Below are 22,522 nucleotides of genomic sequence, written 5' to 3'. Positions count from 1 at the left end.
GAGATGGAGTGTTCACACCTTCCTTGGGCAACCCATTCCAGTGTCTCACCACCCTTAAAGAACTTCTTCCTTATACCCAGTCTAAACTTCCCCTTTTTAAGTTTTAACCCATTACCCCTTGTCCTATCACCACAGTCCCTAATGAAGAGTTCTTCCCCAGCATTCTTATAGGCCAACCTCAAAAAGTGAAAGGCTGCTATGAGGTCTCCACACAGCCTTTTCTTCTCCAGGCTCAACAGCCCCAACTTTTTCAGCCTGTCTTTGTATGGGAGGTGCTCCAGTCCCCTGGTCATCCTCGTGGCCCTCCTCTGGACTTGTTCCAGCAGTTCAATGTTTTTATGTTGAGGAAACCAGAACTGCACACAATACTCCAAGTGAAGTCTCATGAGAGGCAAGATCACCTCCTTTGACCTGCTGGTCACGCTGCTTTAGATGCAGCCCAGCATATGGCTGGCTTTCTGGGCTGTGAATGCACACTGCCGGCTCGTGTTAAGTCTTCCATCAACCAACACCCCCAAGTCCTTCTCTGCAGTTCCGCTCTGAATCTCTTCTCTGACCAGCCTGTAGCTGTGCCTGTGATTGCTCCAACCCTGGTGTAGGCCCTTGCACTTGTCATGGTTAAACTTCATAATGTCGGCATCAGCCCACCTCAAAAGTGTGTCAGAGGCCTTCTGGATCCCGTCCCTTCCCTCCAGCGTATCAACCGAACCACACAGCTTGGTGTCATTGGCAAACTTGCTGAGGGCGCACTCAATCCCACTGTCCATGTCAGCAACAAAGATGTTGGACAAGACCAGTCCCAACACAGATCCCTGGGGGATGCCAATCGTTACTCATCTTCAGCTGGATATTGAGCCATTGACCACAACTCTTTGTGTGCAGCCATCCAGCCAGTTCTTTATCCACTGAGTGGTCGACCTATCAAATTGGTTTCTCTCCAATTTAGAGACAAGGATGTCATGTGGGACAGTGTCGAACGCTTTGCACAAGTCCAGGTAGATGACGTCAACTGCCCTCCCCCTGTCCATCAGTTCTGTAGCCCCATCATAGAAGGCCGCCAGATTGGTCAGGCAGGATTTCCCCTTAGTGAAGCCATGCTGGCTGTCACCAAGCACCTTGTTGTTTTTCATGTGCTTTAGCATGCTGTCCAGGAGAATGTGCTCCAAGATTTTACCAGGCACAGAGGTGAGACTGACTGGACTGTAATTCCCCGGGTCTTCCATTTTTTTGATCAAGCATATCCATTTGTTCCTCTCAGTTGCCAAAGAGCTAAAGATTTTGCTCCATTATTGTTATGATTTGATCATTACATCTAAATAATGTGCTTTATGCAGATATTGTGTTACCTTAATCATCCTTATATTGTTAAATGTAAGCACAGTACCTTTCTTTTCAGCTGCAAAATGATTGCTTTATATATATATATATATATATATATACCTCCCTCTGGTAGAGTTCTGTTGTGCTACAACAGTACTTTGAATGTCATGACACTGCTTGTTTTAATAGGTGCCGTGCCACTTTATGTATTAGATTTCTGGTATTTTGCTTACACTAAAGAAATAAATAACAATGATAAATACTGTTGAATGTTACTAGTAGAAGAAAGGAGGCAGAGTAGAAACATGAAGTACTTGGGGATAAATGAATGTGTTGCTAAGTACTATGCTTGCCATGCAGCAGTGGATGCTAATCGACATGGATGGACTGGAGCAGCAATGATGTGTTTACTCTTCTAAGGAAAGGTCATTTGTGGTTGAGCTTGGAAGTGTGTCTTCAAATCCGGAGGTGCAGGGTTTCATGTGCTCTGTGCCAGAGTATAGACCTTGTGCTCTGCTACATTGTCTGGGTTTCCTGAGAAGAATGAGTAGCTCTTGGTTATTTTATGGCAAGAATCTGAATTCAGAGCAGAGCTGTCTGCTAAAACTGTAGTTTGGGAGAGATTGGGCAAGGTTATGGCAAGCAGGCAGACCCACCACCTGCAGCAGCAGCGCTGGTCTGACAGCTGCACGTCCTTTTTCTGTGCAAGTGACTGCTCTATGTGAAAGGCATCTGGATGTGTTTTATTCCATGTGGGATGCTTGCTGTCTCCACAAATTGGATTATTTGGGATAAAAATCACAATTGATTACTCGTTGCTGTGTGAAATCTTCTACCAAATTCTTAGATGGAAGTTTATGTTAATCCCTGTCACCAGATTGCAGGTTTAAAAAGACTTGCTTACAAATCAAAACCTCATGTTGCTCCAGTTGCTTAGTACCATTTGTTAGAGTTGTGGCCATTTACAGTAGCTGTGGATACAGCTCAAAATTCATTCTGCTTGTGAGAGAAGATCTTACTAAATGAAAAGCAGCAGTGCATGTAGCCAGATTAGCCTGGTACAGTTCAAAACTCAAGGAGAAAGGTATATACATAGTGAAGAGCAACAACATCATGGTTTGCATTTTGCATCAGTCATGTCTCCTGTGTAATTCCTTTATCTCTTTTGGCTTGTTTGTTTTACCTATCAGTCTTCCTGGTTTTGTTAAGCTACTCTGACTTCTTCAGGATGCGAGTCATACCATCCTATCAGAGAACCCACATGTGGAGTGGTACTTTCCAGGGTTGTTTCTAAATCCCTTCTGAATTCTAAGTTCACTGCTGTGATAGAATCATAGAATCATAGAATAGTTAGGGTTGGAAAGGACCTCAAGACTATCTAGTTCCAACCCCCCTGCCATGGGCAGGGACACCTCACACTAAACCATGCCACCCAAGGCTTCATCCAACCTGGCCTTGAACACTGCCAGGGATGGAGCACTCACAACCTCCCTGGGCAAGCCATTCCAGTGCCTCACCACCCTAACAGGAAAGAATTTCCCCCTTATATCCAATCTAAACTTCCCCTGTTAAAGTTTTAACCATTACCCCTTGTCCTGTCACTACAGTCCCTGACGAAGAGTCCCTCCCCAGCATCCCTAGAGGCCCCCTTCAGGTACTGGAAGGCTGCTATGAGGTCTCCACGCAGCCTTCTCTTCTGCAGGCTCAACAGCCCCAACTTCGTCAGCCTGTCTTCATATGGGGGGTGCTCCAGTCCCCTGAGCATCCTCGTGGTCCTCCTCTGGACTTGTTCCAGCAGTTCCATGTCCTTTTTATGCTGAGGACACCAGAACTGCACACAATACTCCAGGTGAGGCCTCACAAGAGCAGAGTAGAGGGGCAGGATCACCTCTTTCGACCTGCTGGTCACGCTCCTTTTGATGCATCCCAGGATACGGTTGGCTTTCTGGGCTGCGGGCGCACACTGCTGGCCCACATTCATTTTCTCATCGACCAGCCCCCCCAAGTCCTTCTCTGCAGGGCTGCTCTGAATCTCTTCTTTGCCCAATCTGTAGCCGTGCCTGGGATTGCTCCAACCCAGGTGTAGGACCTTGCACTTGTCGTGGTTGAACTTCATAAGGTTGGCATCAGCCCACCTTACAAGCGTGTCAGGGTCCCTCTGTATGGCATCCCTTCCCTCCAGCATATCAACCGGACCACACAGCTTGGTGTCATCGGCAAACTTGCTGAGGGCGCACTCAATCCCACTGTCCATGTCAGCGACGAAGATGTTAAACAAGACCAGTCCCAACACCGATCCCTGAGGGACACCACTCGTTACCGGTCTCCAGCCGGACATTGAGCCATTGACCACAACTCTTTGTGTGCGGCCATCCAGCCAGTTCTTTATCCACCGAGTGGTCCATCCGTCAAATTGGTATCTCTTCAATTTAGAGAGAAGGATGTGGTGTGGGGCAGTGTCAAACGCTTTGCACAAGTCCAGGTAGATGACATCAACTGCTTTACCCTTATCCATCAGTTCTGTAGCCCCATCACAGAAGGCCACCAAATTGGTCAGGCAGGATTTCCCCTTAGTGAAGCCATGCTGGCTATCACCAAGCACGTTGTTGTTTTTCATGTGCCTTAGTTGCCTTCCAGAAGAATGTGCTCCAGGATTTTACCAGGCACAGAGGTGAGACTGACTGGTCTGTAATTGCCCGGGTCTTCCATTTTCCCCTTCTTGAAAATGGGGGTTATATTTCCCTTTTTCCAGTCGTCAGGAACTTCACCTGACTGCCATGATTTTTCAAGTATGATGGCCAGTGGCTTAGCAACTTCATTTGTCATCTCCTTCAGGACCCGCAGATGGATTTGATTGGGTCCCATGGACTTGTGCATGTTCAGGTTCTTAAGATGGTCTCAGACCAGATCCTCTCCTACAGTGGGACCAAGTTCTTCATTCTCACAGTCCCTGCATCTACCTTCCAAGACTTGGGTGGTGCTGTCAGAGCATTTGTGAGTGAAGAGCAAGGCAAAGAATTCATTAAGAATCTCAGCCTTCTCCAAATCCATGGTAGCCAGTTCTGATAGCTTCTGGAGAGGGCCCACGTTGTCCATAATCTGTCTTTTATTTGCAATGTAACTATAGAATCCCTTCCTGTTATCTTTCACACCCCTAGCCAAGTTTAATTCTAACTGGGCCTTAGCTTTCCTAACCTGGTCTCTAGCTTCCTGGACAACATCCATGTATTCTTCCCAGGCCGCCTTCCTTGCTTCCACCTTTTATAAGCCTCTTTTTTCCCTTAAAGTTTCCTCAGCAGCTCCTTATCCATCCAAGGAGGTCTCCTGGCCTTCCTGCTGCACTTCCTTTTAGTTGGGACACAACACTCCTGAGCTTGTAGCAGGTGATCCTTGAATATCAACCAACAGTCTTGGGCCCCTTTGCCCTCTAGGGCTATATCCCATGGAACTTTTCTAAGCAGATTCCTGAAGAGTCCAAAGTCTGCTCTTTTGAAGTCCAGGGCACTGAGCTTGCTGCATACTCTTCTCACTGTCCTGAGAATCTCGAACTCGACCATCTCATGATCACTACAGCCAAGGCTGCCCTGGAGCGTCAAATTTCCAACCAGCCTTTCCCTATTGGTGAGCGCGAGGTCAAGCATGGCACCTCTCCTTGTTGGCTCTTCTATTGCTTGCAGAAGGAATTTGTCTTCCATACAATTGAGGAACCTCCTGGATTGCTTGTGCCAGGCCAATCAATTGTCTTTATACAGGTGAATATTAAACTGAATAGATAACACATTTTCTTTTGGGAAAACCTGTTTTAATTCAAAGCTCCCTAGAAAGATGTCTGAAAACAACATATATAAACAGCAAAGTGATGCATATGTTCTATGTAGATTAAGTATTCATGAAGCAACTGTGTGCTTTCTTTTAAATGGAGTTTGATAGATGGCTGTGTCAATGCTTGTGTCCAGGTTATGTAAAAGTTAAGTAAAACTTGAAGTTTTAGGGCATTCTGTGGTTTCCTGTGGGTCTTACTTACGTTCCACAAATGAGCAAAGCCTTTAGAAACACAAATGCATTTGACAGCACCATCTGGTAAAAACAGGTGTTGGACCAATTAAAATACACTTTAGTCCTCAGGTTCTCCAGATTAAGTATTTTTATTCATAGCAGAAAGTCATCAGCATAAGTTTTATACTTCAAGTTCATATCCACAATACTGTTGCCTTTCTTAGCTAAAAATCACCAGAAAGCAACAGCACACTACGTAACCATAGAGATGCAGAGCCAGTGTGGGAGATGCTCTCAGCTCAGTGTGCCTGTATCAATTTCTCTCCTGTGTTTGCCTACTTGACAGGAGTTGTGGAGGGTTTACCTGGGCTAGACATCAGATGCCCACCAAGCTGCTTTATCACTTCCCTCCTCAGCAGTACAGGGGGGGGAAAAAAGTAACATGGAAAAAAACCCCAAACATCACGGGTCAAGATAAATGCATTTTAATACAGCAAAAGCAAATGCTGCATGCAGAATCAAAGGCAAAAAAAGATTTATTCTCTACTGCCCCTCAGCAAGTGATGTCCAGCCACTTCCCAGGAAGTACTGCTTCAGTAGTGGTTGCTCTAGAAGACAAACTTTATAATAATAACTGTTGCCCCCCGCTCCACCCCCCACCCCCACCCCCTGACCTCTCCCCCGGTTCTCTTAGCTTTTATTGCTTGCTGACATCATGCAGTATGCAGTATGGAATATCCCTTCGGTCAGGTGGGATCAGCTGTCCTGGCTGTGTCCCTTCCTAAGATTTTGCTTGCCCCTATTGTAACAGTGAGGGGGGAGCACTGGAGACGGCCTTGATGTAGTAGCCAGAACACTAATACAAACCCCATACAAAGCACAGCACTGTGAGAGTTGCTGTGGGGAAAATTAACGCTACTGCAGCCAGAGCCAACAGAAGAGTGAAGAAAACCACTCCCCTAGACTACCTCAGAATATGTCCTCCTTTCTACTTTTAATACTATCAACTTGAACAGTCTGTCAGACATTGTGTTCATGTAAAAGCAGAGGAACAGGGGAAAAACTTAACGGGTCTTGAGGTTTTCCTGAAGTGTACAGACCAGTTACCCACTCATAAAAACTAAAAGGCTAAACACTGTACTAAATGTTTACCAGCATTGCTATTTTAGTAATTTGTACCCCTTATAAATACCTGTTCCTCTCTCTACCTCACTTTTTTTTCTTTTTTTTTCCACTACACAATGAAACCAATGTTACACACTGAAGCTTAAGATTCTAGTTTTTCTTGCTGAAAAGGAATTAACATTTTAGACAGCCATCATTAAGCATTACCTTGTTGCTCTCAAAGAGTTAAAAGTCTTAAAAGCTACTCCTGCCAGTCTTACACTGTAAGAGCAAAGACCCATGAGCAGCACTGCTGAACGGATGGTATCATCAGGGAATATATCCCTAACAGAAGCCCTAAACTTTCAAGTACATCCAGTAATTACATGTTGGATTGCTAAAAATTGGATTACTCTTGCCCAAACATCCTTCTGTCTTGACAAACCAAAACCTTATGTTTACTTTGCATTAGCAATTCATGTGCATTCAGTACTGAAAAAAATCAGACAGTGCAAAATACGTAATTTCAGCACTTGCTCTTTTGACAAAACCCATTCATCATAAGTCTTTCTGAAAAAACACACAGGAATTCCAGTTTTTATCCTTACAGTATTTCATTCTATTTCAAGTTTCGTTAAAGTGGCGTATTATGCAGCTGATAAAAGTAATAATAAACCCAAGCTTGTAATTTTCAATGTTGGGAGAAATACCTTTCCTCCTATTTTTAAACCCATATATGCTGAAGTTCAATTTCTGCTTTTCCTCACTACAATACAAGTATCAGCTAACCCAAACTCCAAGTACTACAAGAGGGCACTGTTTCAGTGATCACCTCCCATCCACCTGATAGCTCATACATTTCATTTATTCCAAAGTGCTGAACTGAACAGAAAACGACGCAGGGGGAGTCAGAACTGTCAAACAGAAGGAGCTGCTGCTATAGCTTAGGGAAGATAGAAATTCTTAGAAAAGAAACATTATAAATCTTTATTATTTTGTCTACACAAACATTACCAGATACTGCTCCAATACAGTTAAAAACACTTCCTGTTAACTACATGTCAGCTCAATATTCAATCTTTTTAACAGATTTTTGTTTCTCATGGAGTAGTCTTGTCATTGGTCTCAGGCTGATTCCAACAATTCTTTCTAGGGAAAAAAAGTAAACACAATGTGAGATTGGGCACATTAAGCATGCAGCTGTTTTCAGTAACATCCTCTAGAGCCCTGAGGCTGGTACAAAGCTACAAGGACCACGTTCTCCCTTCATCATTCTGGAACAAAGTCAAAGCCTGAAACCTGCAAATGTAATTTTTAAACAGCCTACCTACAAGAGAGGCTCTTTGCCTTATTAAGCAAGACTTCAGATCCTAATTACAAGTTGGTGGCAATACCCACACTTTCTAGCTGGTGGCAATCAGTATAAAGTTCTGTAGTAATAGCTCTTGCACATGTCTGTCCATTATACAACAGCTTAACACAGTAAGGCAATAATAGAAAGATGAGATTTAGTAATTTTACACTGAAAAACAAGTAGCTGAAAAAAGGTTGAAAAATGTGTTATTGGATACATTACTCATAGTGGATTACACATACACTTATCTTACTGGCATCCAACAGGTTCATATAAAAAGAGTGCCCACTTACTCTTCAGCCTTGCAAAAATCCCCAGTGGCTATGGTGCTGAAGGTCTGGGAGGAATTTTACAAGTTCATTTTCTATTGACAGCACTGATAAAGCATTAAGCGTGTCTGCATTTTTCAATTTGCTCAAGGAGATTTTCATATTTCAGTACATGAAACATTCTGATTCTAGTGGTTTCAAGAGGACTGGGTTGAACATAAAGGAATTTTATCACTTCACTGAAGATTTCTGTTACATTCTTTCCTGCAAGAAAACCGACAGTGATGGTGTGGAACTTATACATCACTCAACGCTTTTATATGAACATATGCATGCTCATGCAAAATACTGAACCATCTTTCATTTTAATCTTTAATTAATCAGTTTAACTTTTCCCCAAATGTTACGTGAGTAATTTCTCACCAGGAAATAGCATGTATTCTTTTAAACAACTCCACAATAAACATTCTGGTAGCTGCTGAGAAACCAGTTTCTGAGTGCCTGTCTTAAGCATGGACAAGTATTGGATCACAAACTTGTTTCAGAACTTGACTCAGCTCAGTTTGCACAGCTTGGCTGAAGAGCTTGTCATGTTTCCTCTGTGAGCGGCTCCACATAATCAGTATGCTTTCCCAGAGCTGCAATCAGATTTTGAAAATCGCTACTGCAAACACCACACAACTGTACAATCTATACTTCTCTCTGTAGAAGTTAGTAAGGTATTACTTATTTCTAGCACAGTGAAAAAAAAAGGCAACAGAATTTTCACTCAAAAACTTGAATAATCAAAAAACCTCATGAATGGGTGCCAAATGCCACTTCTGTTCCTCTCAAAACTTCTGCATAATTTTTACCTCCTCTCATTTTTCTTGAATAATATTTATATTTCTTCCCTGGAAATATCACTGTGCAGCACTGTGTCTCAGAACTGTCCTCTTGGCCTGTCTCTAGGAGAGCCAGATGCATCAGTGAAACAATGAAAACAAGAATGTGAAAGATACTTTCAATTTTCTTTTTTTGTGTGTGTGTGTCCTGGAACATAGCTCCTGCATAATAAGGTTTAAATGAGAACTTACAGCTGCACAAGACATGCGAGCAGGACATCTTTTAGCGGTTCTCTAATGCATTCAATCTATCCTTCATCACTGCTGTACTTTCTTATGTTTGAATAACTGGTCTTTCCAGTCATAAAAAGCATCTGCTGCTAAGGAAACTTCCAGCATTTTTTCTTTCAGTCATATTTCACAAAGTATCCAACAGGAACACCGCTTTCTAGCATGTAGTGTAATATTATGACACTTTATAATTTAAAAAACATTCAGTCATTTCTTCAGTTTGACTTGAAATTTAGGTTTGCACTCTGCATTTCACCCTAGGTTTAGTCACTATGATATTAGAGCAGGCTATCTAATAACTTACTCAATATGGTTTACACTGCTTGAAATGCAGGTAAGTAATCATAATGATTTCTCAGCACTGGATGATTCTTACATCACATTTCCAATGATGACCAAGAAGTTTCTGGCTTCAAAGACTTGGATTACTTGTCATGCTCTTGGGCATATAGGTTGCACAAACCACACTTTCAACACAGAAGAAATCTTGGATAAAACACAATTTTTATTAATGCCTTATTTGTAGCATTGAATTTCACGCTGGCTTGAAATATTCAACTTTTCAATAGTGCTGGCTTTTCTAAGACTTTACAGCGAAACAGCTTCTTGCATTTAAGATTCTAAGACTTCAAGTTCCACCAGTCTTTGAATATTTTGCTTCCTTGTATTCTGAACTGCTCCACAGTATCACCCCCCAAAAATAAACAGACTCGCCTTTTAATAAGCCAATCACACCAGAATTTAAACTTCAGAGTTTCTACTTTGCTTTTGTTGATGAAAACATAGCCATCAGGCTGATCTCACTCTCAGTGTTTGAAGTCTGATTTCTGCTCTGAAGTCATTCTGCAAAACTTCTTTTTCAACAGCAGGTCTGCTTCATGATAAGACAAGGCATCTGCACAAGAAATTATTGCCACTCACCTTATGAAGGCCACTGCAGGGCAGCTGGGCAATCCATACTTTTTCCTACACATCTTTCTCATGCTCAGAGGCTTTCACAGCACAGGGCTGCCTCTGAGCTTCTGAACTTCCAGCAAAACACATCAAAACTCTGTAAAAAGCATTCACAGCATTAAGAATTATGGTAGGAACAGCCGCACAATCCCCAGGATAAGGTCCACCACTGCTAGCAATATTAAAATGCACTTTACACTTTAAAAAGTGCATCAAGGAAAGACTACACTATGACAGCAAAAGAATAGAATACACTGCTATCCAATACTGAATAGTCCTACAGGGGAATTCTCTTTATACATTCTTGACAGCAGATATAAACAACAAAAAGGAAAATGCACATTTTTTCTCCATTAAGAAAGATTTTTATCGTTCCTGTAGCGAAGTATTCTGAAGCTGTAGCTATCTTTTTGCAACAGAGAACTCAGAGGCCACTGCAGGAGATATGTTGCATACTGATGTTACGTACTAATTACTTGTAGCACAGACATAAGAAGTTATCATGATGGGCAGGACAGTTAATGCTAGAATTGGCCACTATCATTTTAGTTTTTCCTCTTTCAGTAACTGTCAATTTCTTCATATTAAAATACAGAAGCATAAAATCTACTATGTAACTGCTCAACCACCAGATTTCCACTGGCATTTTTTAATCTACTATGTAACTGCTCAACCACCAAATTTCCACTGGCATTTTTTTTTTCTGTTCTTCCAAAAACAGGGAGGAGAAGTTAAAAAACCAGCTCCTTACACAGTCTGAGCAAGAATTCCTGTTTGCCTTTTTGACACCACATTCATTCCAGAAAGGAATGAATGGGCAACACAAAGGCAAAAAAAGTAAGTACTACAACTGATCATCTCTGGAAAACTGAATTATCTGCATATGAAAAAATTAATTCCTCCGTAGGCAAATACTTAAAAATAGACAAACATTTTATACAGAGTAAACATTTGATAAGAAAAGCTAAGCACACCATGCTCTTGGGACATCTTGTGGTCATGTTGGTGATTGCTCAGGTTATTGATGGACTTCCCCTGTTTTTGTCTGAAAGAAAAGGTGGAACACTTTCACTTACAATAGTGACTGAGACACATGAACAGAACAAGGAGCCCAGTGAGAAACAGATGAAACAACTGGCAAATTTCAAAGAACAGGCAGCAGATTCTATGCCACTCCACCCTGCATACTTTCTAAGATTTAGGGCCACTCTATTACATGAGTTCTAGTGGCCTGCTACTGCCACAGGAACCAGTAATTATGCAAAAAACCATTATCTCAGAAAGCCAGGCACAGTACATGAGTCCCACTCATGCTTTTTGCATTACTGAAGTATTCCTTTAAGGTGGATTGTCTTTCTATGTACAGTTAATCATTCATTTAAGACCATTAATGTGTAGATGAGGCCCTTAGTGACATTATTTAGTGGTGGACTTGGCAGTTGGACTTGATCATCTTAGAGGTCTTTTCCAACCGAGTTGATTCTATGATCCTATGCACTGCTGGCTGCACAGCAAAAGCCTGCACAGCAGAGTTTGAACACAAACTATCTATATAGAGAACTAGAAAGCTCACTCTTCCAAAAGCTGAGCATTTGGCAAGTCTACCCAAATAATTGTGAAAAGCCTATAAAGGAACCTTCAAACCCAGAAGCTCTATCAAACGGTCTCCGATTCACTTAATGCTTTGCTTCATGGAAACAAGACAATGCGGGGGGAAGGAAAGGCAGTTCTCATGTTAAGCGGCACGGCCATAACCTCACAGCCTGGTACTCCAGCCCTGTGCCTGCTGTACCTCTCACAGCAGAGACAGCAGACCAAGGTTCCTGGGAGGGCTGCCACCTCTATGGGCTCCATCCGCCCCAGGCTGCCACAGCGCCCAGCCTACCTCTCCAGTGAGCACCAACCTGGCCAGCCGTCGCTAAGCTCAGGGTGGTAGCCGTGGTGGTCTCATCGCCAGTGGGTGACGGCCCCACTGCTTCAACCACCACACCACTGCCATGCAACTGCCACTCAACCACCTCACCATGAGCAGGGAAAGAGACCAGCTGCCCACTCTGCTCCCGGTGTGCCTCACAAGGGATGAACCAATATCCTACAGGGAGGAGGGATGGGGCCGCTGTGCGAAAACTTACCCCCCAGCACAGAGACAGCTCGCCAAGGCTTGCACCGACGTGAGGCTACAGCTTTCGTCCTTTTGGTAGGCTGAGTCCCATGCAGGCACATCCAGCTACGGCAACACAGGGAGACCTGGAGCAGCACAGTGTGGACAGGCAGCCTGGGGAGAGCACAGGGATATTGTGTGGGAAACTAAGGAGCAGGTCAGGAAAGCTAAGGCCCAGTTAGAATTAAATCTGGCAAAGTATGTGAAAGATAACAGGAAAGGCTTCTATAGATGTATAGCAAACAAAAGGCACTAGGGATAATGTGGGCCCTCTCAAGAAGCTAGCAGGAGAATGGACTACTCTGGATTTGGAGAAAGCTGAGGTTCACGGTGACTTCTTTGCCTCAGTCTTTACTGGCAAATGTTATGACCACACTGTCCAAGTCTTTCAAGGCAGATGCAGGGACTGTAAGAATGAAGACCTCAGACCTGATCCTTATCCTCCAGATTGGACGGAGTCTTGGGTGACATGGTCTAGTATGAGGCATCTCTGCCTGCAGCAGGGGAGCTGGAACTAGATGATCTTAAGGTCTTTTCCAACCCAAACTATTCTATGATTCTATGTGTCCCCCTGTGCAAATGTGGTGATGGAGGCATCCCACACCACTGCACCACCTGCACATGCTCAGTGCAGCTGCCTGGCAGTTGGATGCCAGAGGAGCCCTGCTGAGGGACTCAATCCCCAGCGCACTACTGGCTGGGGTGTGGCCAGGGCGGGGAGGCAGCCGTGGGTGGCTACCTCATAGAATTGTTTGGGTTGGAAAGGACCTTAAGATCATCTAGTTCCAACCGCCCTGCCATAGGCAGGGACACCTAGGACTAAAACAAGTCACCCAAGGCTCTGTCCAACCTGGCCTTGAGCACTGACAGGGATGGAGCATTCACACTTTCCTTGGACAACCCATTCCAGTGCCTCACCACCCTTACAGTAAAGAACTTCTTCTACAGTAAAGATTTTTTTTCCCTCCCCTTAAACAGGGGAGATTTAGGTTAGATATAAGAAAGTTTGAACCCATTACCCTTTGTCCTATCACTACAGTCATGGATGCAGAGTCCCTGTCCATCATCCTTCTAGGCTTTCGTGCAGCCTTCTCTTCTCCAGGCTGAATGGCCCCAACTTTCTAAGCCTATCTTTGTATGGGAGGTGCTCCAGTACCCTGATCATCCTCGTGGTCCTCCTCTGGACTTGTTCCAAAAGTTCCATGTCCTTTTTATGTTGAGGACACCAGAACTGCACGCTATACTCTAAGTGAGGTCTCACGAGAGCAGAGTAGAGGGGCAGGATCACCTCTTTAGACCTGCTGGTCATGCTCCTTTTGATATAGCCCAGGACACAGTTGTTTTCTATGCTGTGAGAACACACTGATGCCAGCTCATGTTCAGTTTCTCATTGACCAGCATCCCCCAGCGCTTCTCTGTAGTTCCGCTCTGAATCTCTTTTCTGCCCAACCTGTAGCTGTGCCTGGGATTTCCCCAATGCAGGTGTAGGACCTTGCACTTGGCTTGGTTGAACTTCATAAGGTTGGCATCTGCCCACCTCACAAATGTGTCAAGGTCCCTCTGGATCCCATCCCTTCCCTCCAGTGTATCAACCGAACCATGTAGTTTAATGGCATCTGCAGATTTGCTGAGGGTGCATCAGTTCCACTGTCCATGTTGTCATACCCTGTGGGCTGTGGGTGCTCCCTGCCTGGGGTGATGGTGGTGGTGTGCAGCTGCTTCTGTGTTGCAGCACTGCTGAAGCACTGACTTTTGGTGCTGTTGTGGGAAATTGACCAGTGTAATTTTTCTCCTGTGGTGAGGGGGCTGCCAGCAAGCTGAGTGTGCTGGGGGGCCTTCACCATTATGGCTTGGCAAGGCCCGTCTCCTAATGGTACAGATACTGTGCCACAAAAAATAAGTCTCATGCTTGAGGATCTCACTCATTAAGCTTCCCTGTGGCAGATGTGGGGACCCCCAGAGCAGCACTCTGTATAGGATTCACTCGCATGGTGGGAGATCATCCAGTTGCACACACCAGGAGGACAATCTAGGACATGTTTACAGAAAAGCAGAATGAGGCAAATACCAGTGGTGAAGAAACCTGAGACCCTTATGGCTCTCTTACCTGCCTTTCTTGCTCTGCTTCTTAGAGCTGCTGTGGCCTGCTTGTTCTAGCTTCTCCTTAGGTGGGAGTCGCAGAGAGAGTCGTGGCATCTGGTGTTCAGAAGTTACAGTTGCCAAGTCACTTCTGTAGGACAGCCTGATGTGTGACAGCTGAGGAGGTCATGAAAGGGCTGCCGTATGTCCCAGTGTTACAGAAGATGCATGATTCATTGCACCCTTGATAGCTGGGGAAAAAAGAACTGTAAGAAAAAGCTGAGTTTAGTAGGTGCCACCACTCGCAGCTTCTGGAGAAGTGTAGACTTGCAGGATTCGTCTGGTAATTTAGTCTCTATTTGCTTTACAGAAATAAATTTCTGTGTCATTATGCTTAGGCATATCTGTAGACCAGGGTGTATTTGTGCTCCATTTATAGTAGAACTAACAGATATTGTTAACATTAATTTTAAGAAGATTCACCTTCAGTAGCTTTGGCTTGTCATTCAAATTCTGTTGTCCACATAAAGAAGCTAGTCTCAAGCATTGCCTCAAGCCTCATTTACTCATGCATAAAGGTCAGCACTTTGAGTAAAGGGATACTGAAAATACAGAAGTAGTTGGTCTTGCAGAGGACATTGATCAGATTGTTGCTGACAGTCAAGCTATTAAATTGGTGGGGTTCTGTTACTCTGTGTTGCTGATACAGTCAAGTGTTGATTTGAACCTCAGGAACAGCTGCCTGGGCAGAAGTTTGAGTCAAATGTAACTAGTTGAGATTTCAATTACGTAAGAGGACAGTACAGTGAAGAAAATACCTTTAATGTTTCTGACATTTTTTATTTGTGCTTGAGCATACAGGAGAGCTGATATAGCTATAAAACAAAGCATTCTATCTATAAAACATTGATTATAGGAAAACCTTGGTTATATCAGAGATCCCCAGAAGTTATTACTGAACCACAGAATCACAGAATGTGCCAGGTCCAGGGCTTTATACTTCACCTTGTTGAACTTTGAGGGATTCACATGGGTTCACTGCTCAAGACTGGCAAGGTCCCTCTTAGTGGCATCCCTTCCTTCAGGCCTTGGGGGTCACTGGGGACAATTTTGCTAATACAATCAGATACGATAAGTGACAGAAATGATGATAGGTATGGGTTAGTGACATTGGTCACAAATTCTGTGGTTCCTCTCCTTACTGAACAACTTGCAAGACAGTGAAAATAATAAGTGGAAAAATTCACAGAGGACAGGAAGTTATTCTGCATTGATATATATACATATATAGTAATTATTGTTTAAATCTGATTGACATTGTAAAATCAGTGATAGGATTTTTTTGAAAGTGGCAATATAATTTGGAAAAGAATGAGTTCAAGTCAGTCACTCTGTGGCCTCTATTCTAGATGCACAGTGAATCTGAATTCCTAATCTCTGAACTTGTGAACATACTATTTGTTGTAACTGTCCTTATGAAATCAGAACATGCTAAATTGAGGGCAAAATTAACACTAATTCTTAGTTATCCAGTGGATAAAAATATCCTCCTGAGATGGAAACAGATAGCTTTCTGCCATATCTAAGTATCGAGGATCTTTAACAAAAGGTTCTTGTGAATCGTGCTTTGGCAGGTTAAGACATTGCTGTCCCAACAGTCTGCCTTGTTATTCTCCTACAGATTACTGTACATGCTTCATAGTTAGCAGAAGTGAATTAGCTGCACCAATACAAGCGCAGTTGTAGCTTTCATAGCCTTTCATGGAGAATCTGAGCTCAACCACTGGCTTGTAGCATGTGGTGGCTGAGGTATTCCAGTCTGTCAACTTAGCCACAGGGCACAAGGGTAGAACTGGATCCTGCAGTAATTTAAGATGCAAAAACTTATCTACCTAGTGAAAGACTTAAGAAATTCAGCCTTTTTGGCTTTGAAGTTAATTAATACTATTTTCTGTTTGGTTTCCTAAAGATACAATTAATGGTTTAATAACTCAAATGATTTTGCTTTGTGTCAGTTTGTAATATTTTTAAACCTGGCTTCAACTAAATTTGTCAAAGGACTAGAGAAATATTAAGTCTTTGAAGGTTTTGTGCAAAATCATCATAATCTGGCTAACCAGAAGCCATCCCGCCAATTGAAGAAAGTGTAGTAGGGAAAGGTGGTAATGTCTACACTCACTGGTATATACTTCTTCACATATTTATTTTAAATGCATAAAGCCAGTTTGTGACTGATACTGCCCTCTTCCAGTGGTGAATTAGTTGTGGGCAGGAATTGTGTTTCCCAGCTCCACTGGGCTTCTTAGAACACAGCACTGGAGTGGGTCTTACTAGCTACTTAGACTGAGGTTTTCCCTTTCTGTTTAAATACTACAGAGTACTTCCTGAGCATGCATCAAAGACCTTTTCTTATTACTGAAATATTTTATAGGACCTGAGAATATTTCACAAGTTAGTACTGAAAGAGCCTATTTAGGCTTTTGATGGCATTGACTTTAGGACTTTAGTCCTAGAAATTACTGCAAAGCAGCAATGATCTCTCAATTCACTCTTATTTCTTATTTTCAAAGTATAATTCAACAATGGGAACTGACATCCTCAGATGAGACATCACCCCCTTCCCTTTCCTGAAATCTCATGTCAAATTATTATAGTTTCTTGTGGTAGATATATTTGCCACTACATGCAAGGGAGAGTGAAGCTAATAATCTGACCAAACTCAGTATTCAGTGTCACTCTGCAAGGACAGTGCCATACAAATACCTCTGGCTCCTCATCACATTCAGTAGTCATTGATTACCCAGGACACTAATAAGCTGTCAAAAACTGAATCTGTAATAAACATCCTGTTTTGTTCCACTTTGGGTGTGTGCTTAGTTTTCCTGGATGAATTCCAATCCCAGCTTATAAGGGTGTAGTTCCCTGTTGTGCTTTCTCCAACAAGAAAACCAGATCCTGCCCTTCCTGGCTTATGACCTCTTGTTCCTTTTCCCAGCATCAGTTATCTACTTGATGAGTTTTGTCAGGGCCAATATTTGTGGCAGCGTGCAACATGGTTGCTGAAACTACCAGGACTCCTAAAAACTAGTGGTTTGACTTTGGGCACTATTAAAATGAGCAATAGAAGGAAATAAAATGAACAAAAACGGTTAAATATAAACTTAGTAGACTCAAGAAAGGTTAGAATTCAACATACACACTTCAGGGTGGCATGTGTGTTGGACAGAAAGCTTGTAGCTCCACCTATTCTTTTCTTCCTTTTTCTCATAGAGTGTCTGTTGTATGTAGACTATTTAGTGATACTACAGGAAATCCTAACACAAGCTGATAAAATATCTCGAGGGAGCATTGTGAATAGAAGCTGAAATATCTTTGAAGTGCTTTGTGAGCAGTGAGTCATTAGTGTGATACTACTCCTCCCCTATTGTCTGGAGTGATTTGGAACACGTTCAATACTAGGCTTTCTGCATGGCCTCGCTGGATTTCCATCAAAGCTGCAAGGTGTGATTTTCTTGGCTTTTTGTCCGCCTCATTTCTCTTCATTTTTCTCCTGCCACACACTAGAGGTCAGTGTAATGCCAAGAATGCCAAGGAATAGGTACAAGACAATAAGGCCAAATTTCTGCTAGTTGCTAAGATCATAGTTAGTACTTGAGTGCAGCAGTGATCTGTATAGCAGATCACTTCTCTGTTGTCAGTACCAGCTGAATTAGGGCAAAGGTGGGAAGCTGGGAGCAGGTCAGTGTGAAGTCACGTGTAGATGGTGAGACTGTTAGAGGCTGACTAAACCACAGAAGCGTGGAGCTTGCTCTGGCAGTCAAAGTGTGTTAAGATCAATTAGCAGTATTCCATGTACTCTGTAGAGCAGAAGAAATGGCCATATCTTGCTAAACTCTAGTCTAGCGGCTCCTCGTGCTAACATAGGTCATAGTGTATTTGCAGTTTGAATGGGAAAATTGTGTGTTTGATACTCAGTTTCTTGCCTTTTATTCAGTTCTATGTTCTTGCATCATGAGGCAGGATGAAGAAGTTTCCAGGATCTATGCTTTTATTGTACATATTATTACCAGTTTTACATGGAAGAGAGGCACTCCTGTCTTTCAGGCTCTCTTTTTCATAATTCTTCTTACATTTTCCTGAGCTTGTTAGGAAATAATTCCACCTTTTTTCAGATACAGTGCCTGGTGATGGCATGCAAAATTCCAGCTGGGTCTGCACAACTGCATAAGGACTGTATTATTTTTATTGTATCTTCCATTAACAAAGACTTCACTATTTCCCTTCCTTTTCCTTAAGTCACTGTTCATCGACTAAAGGTCTTCACTGGGCTGTAGTGACAGGCCAGTTTCCTTCCTTTGGGACTCCTACCAGTGAAGTTTTTTTCTCCAACATACTTGGTTTTGTTTGTTGTTACTTGTTTCCATTGCATTTGCCTATTCAACTGACTTGTGCAGGCTCTTCTGAAGTGTCTCTCAGATTCTACTGGTACCCTGAATAACTATGTTTAATTACAAAACCCAGTAAAATACTGGAACTTTGCAGATTCTGTTAAATATGTGATAACTCAGATGTGATATGTGATAAACTTCAGAAATTTCTGTAGGCACTCTGTATCACAAGTCTGGTGGATTGCATTTGGAGCTTGTTTCCTCAGGGTAAAGGGTTTTTCCTTCCTCTTCTATTTCTTTCACTGTGAACAAGGCGATAGGCTAGGTTATCCTGGAGGAAAAAGGGATTTTGAACAAATGTCATTTCCCCTCTGTAATGTGAATCCACCAATTGACTCCTTCTTTTGTGGTTCTTCTAGGACTGAAAATTTGATAGGACTAAGTACAAGAAATAACCTGAGCCTAACCCAGGCTTAGGTTAGTAAACCAGATTTTCAGATGTTCTGAGCATCCCTAAAAGAGGACTCGCTAATGTGTGAATCTGGGTGCCAGTGCCAAATCACAGACTGATCCCTTAAATACAATTTTAGGCTAACATGTTTCCACAGGTAGATATAAAATAATTCTTACACCTATTGAAAAAGCCACAGAAAGTCAGTATAGAAATTGCTTGGTGCAGAGACCTCCACAGCAGCATGTTATCTATTTACTCTAGAGCTAAGAAGAAAACTTGAAACTGGTGCAGGAAAATTACACATTAGCTCAGTCACAGAGTGTCCACAATACTGCTCAGCAGGCTGGTGTGCAGCTGAGCTGCACCAGCTTTTGCTTGTGAGAATGTGGCCTTTGTAAAGCCAAAGGATTGTTAATTTTTGTGTAGGAGGACTGATTTATTTCAGAGCAAGGTGGTATATTGGCAATCTATGGTATACATACTACATTTGTTTTAGAAAAGTTAACTCTAATTCCTGATACATTCACACATTCTAGAAATAGTTTTAATTTCCAAAACATTAGTTTACATAAACATAAACCCACTTGTCATTGCCAGCATTGTTTACTAAGTAAACATACTAAATATTTGTTTTCTAAATTACCTCTGCACAGTAGTGGTAGTACTGGTAACTTTTCAGGGTGGTTTGTGAAAGTAGTTTTCTTCTTTCCACTGAAGGTCTTAAGGTACTTTGCATGCTAGCCAGGAGAAGGGTGTTCAGTTCATTTGGCACTGGGCACATTTGAAGTATGGCTTCTAGATTTTGCTTGACACCTTCTTTCTGTTTTCTTGGGATAAAATGCTGCTAGTTGTCCTGTAGAAATAGGCAGGACCACAGTGAGAAAACTTACAATATCTTAACATTTCTGCAGAGTGTGTTCTCTTTTCAGTGTCACTTGGACAGGCCCAGGGCTACCTACTTGTTTATTCCCTGTTTTTCACCTTATAGTGAAAAGGGGTAGAAGAAATCTCAGGTTTGTTGTGCAGAAAAGGGCTTGTTTATTCTTGTCCAGAAAATGAGGAGAGGGCACCTGGGTACTTGGATTAGCAGTAGATTTTCTTGGCAGATGTGTTCCATAATTGTGGCTCTGATTTTGTCAGAATGGAGCCAATAGTTGTGTTGCAGTGTGATTCATTAGTGTTTTGCCTTTTGCTCTGTATAAGTTAGGAGGTGGTCACAATCCCCTCTTCACTCACTGCACTGCCAGCTTTTCTCACCCTGATAAGGATGCCGGCATATCATTACTGTAAGAGCTGCTGCCTACATACAAGTGACTTATCTTGAAAGTAACCGTGTCTCTGGGTCACTGGGAAGCAGGGGAAATGGAAGCAGACACAGACAGTTTCTGGCCACTTCAAACAGTTAACAAATAACATTTTCAGGCTTGCATCTTGCCTTTTCTGTAGTGTTCTGACATTTCCATTTCTGGTCCTCATGTGTCCATACTAGAAGTTCCCAGTCCTGATGTGTTTAGGAATTGCCTAATCTGGACAAAAGTAAAAAACTGGTGCCCTTTTAAATCCAGAAAAATTTGACCATATCTGTGTTTGCCTAATGGACAATTTTTCTAGCCAGTGAGCAGTGTTGTTGTTCCTAATGGTATCAGTAAGCCCTATTTCTCAGCCCCTGACCAGAAAAAGTAGTTATGCATATAGTACAGTTCTCTTCTGCTTGTACGGTAGCTGTGATGTTTCCTTGAAATCTGGAGTAAGTCAGTGGCAATACTTGAGGGATCCTTCAAAAGGAGGCAGCTAGGTGCAAGCTGCAGCTGCCGTAACAATTCATGCATCTTGTGACCTACTTCCACTGAGTCCTTAGGAAAGAGGGCAGCTAGAAGGAAACTACAGGTTGGAGAAATTGCTTTGGCTTGCAATCCGTTTAGTCCATGCTTTTTTTTTTTTTTTTCCTTCTTTCTCCCTCTCCTTCTTCTGCCATGCATCTCTATAATATTCTTTGCTGACCATTGATCTTTTACATGTTTTAGCCTTTTTAAATATATTCTTTTAGATTAGGATGTAAAATCACAGATTTTTCTTGTATTTGGCAGTACTGTGTGATTCAGAGAACGAAGTGTTCAATTGTGAGACTGTGCAACAGCTGAGAAATAGTGCTATCTGCTGGTAGTAAAACACAGCATTAACGTCACTTTACACTAACGCTGCTCATTAATACTCAGAACTGTAGTTTCATTGAAAAAATGTTGGCCTAACATAGGCTAAGATGATCAGATCTTTTCTTTCATTCTGTAATTGCACATCTTTTAATTAGGAAATTGCAGACTAGTAGATCCTTTCAGGCTGCAATCAGAAAAATGTCAGTCTTAATCTACAATATTTGTCCCATTCAGTAAGAGCAATTATGAGCTATGAACTATGAATGAAAAAATATACACTGTAGTATTCGTCTGTACTGCAACTCAAAAAAGTATTCAGTTATTGTCCTGTGTATATGAATTTATTCACCTGGAAAACTGGATGCAAACTTTCACTTGTCCTCAAGAGCTGATTGCTTTAACTTAGACTAGAACTGTGGCTGGTCACAGGTACCCTTTCTATAGAAGATGTTTGTCTTCAGGGACTGTTGAGGACATACTCAGCTGGAATTCAGGCATGCACAATGACTGCATACCAGGCTGAGTCAGCTAAGGGCCTAGATCCCTCAAATACCCATGCCTCCTTGCACTTACCTTCTCACTGGGGTAGATACAATGCCAAAACTCTGGAAAGGGAAGTGTAAGACTTCTGTCATAGCCTTTCTGTTGACCATTATATGTAGTCCTTTATTTAACTCTTCTTTGAAGGGCAGAGAGAGCTAGTCTTCAAAGCCACAGACTACATGATACCACTGTAGTGCACTTAGCAATGTGGAGCCTGTATTCCTCTGTGGATCTGATTCCTGGTCAGCCAAGTCATGATTCTGCACTGGGACACACTAAGACCTGTAGATATTACTTGATACTGATGTGAAGTTGGAAGTCATTCAAAGTGGCCTCATATCCATAAAAAAACAGTTCAAATATAGATGTCACTATTGCATTATGTTTGTTGGCCAATTTAACACTATTTATTGCTAGCTTTGTTTACCAATGTGTACTTGCTGTTTCACTCAGACTTTGCAACAGAGAGCTCTACTGTTACCTGGTCAGGTTAAAATTAGTCATTTAAGTGTTTGGAATAAGTGCAGATTTCCAGGCTTGACATGTAATTCCCTAGTGTTGTTGTGTTAACCATCTTAACTGGCTAAAATCTAGAATATATACAGCTACTCTGGAAGTTTGCCTCTAAACTA

The 22,522-nt window shown here is 42.4% G+C and overlaps 1 non-coding gene across 1 annotated transcript; it reads right to left on the bottom strand.

Moving 5' to 3' along the window:
* Positions 1 to 10,813: 10,813 nt before the first annotated feature.
* On the bottom strand, positions 10,814 to 10,943 carry LOC136006112 (small nucleolar RNA SNORA13). The gene has a single exon (XR_010608974.1). It is a non-coding gene; the product is annotated as a small nucleolar RNA SNORA13 (small nucleolar RNA).
* Positions 10,944 to 22,522: the final 11,579 nt, after the last annotated feature.

Source organism: Lathamus discolor, chromosome Z (assembly GCF_037157495.1).
Source record: "Lathamus discolor isolate bLatDis1 chromosome Z, bLatDis1.hap1, whole genome shotgun sequence".
NCBI classification, from domain to species: Eukaryota; Metazoa; Chordata; class Aves; order Psittaciformes; family Psittacidae; genus Lathamus; species Lathamus discolor.
This window is presented reverse-complemented; position numbering and strand designations above follow the sequence as displayed.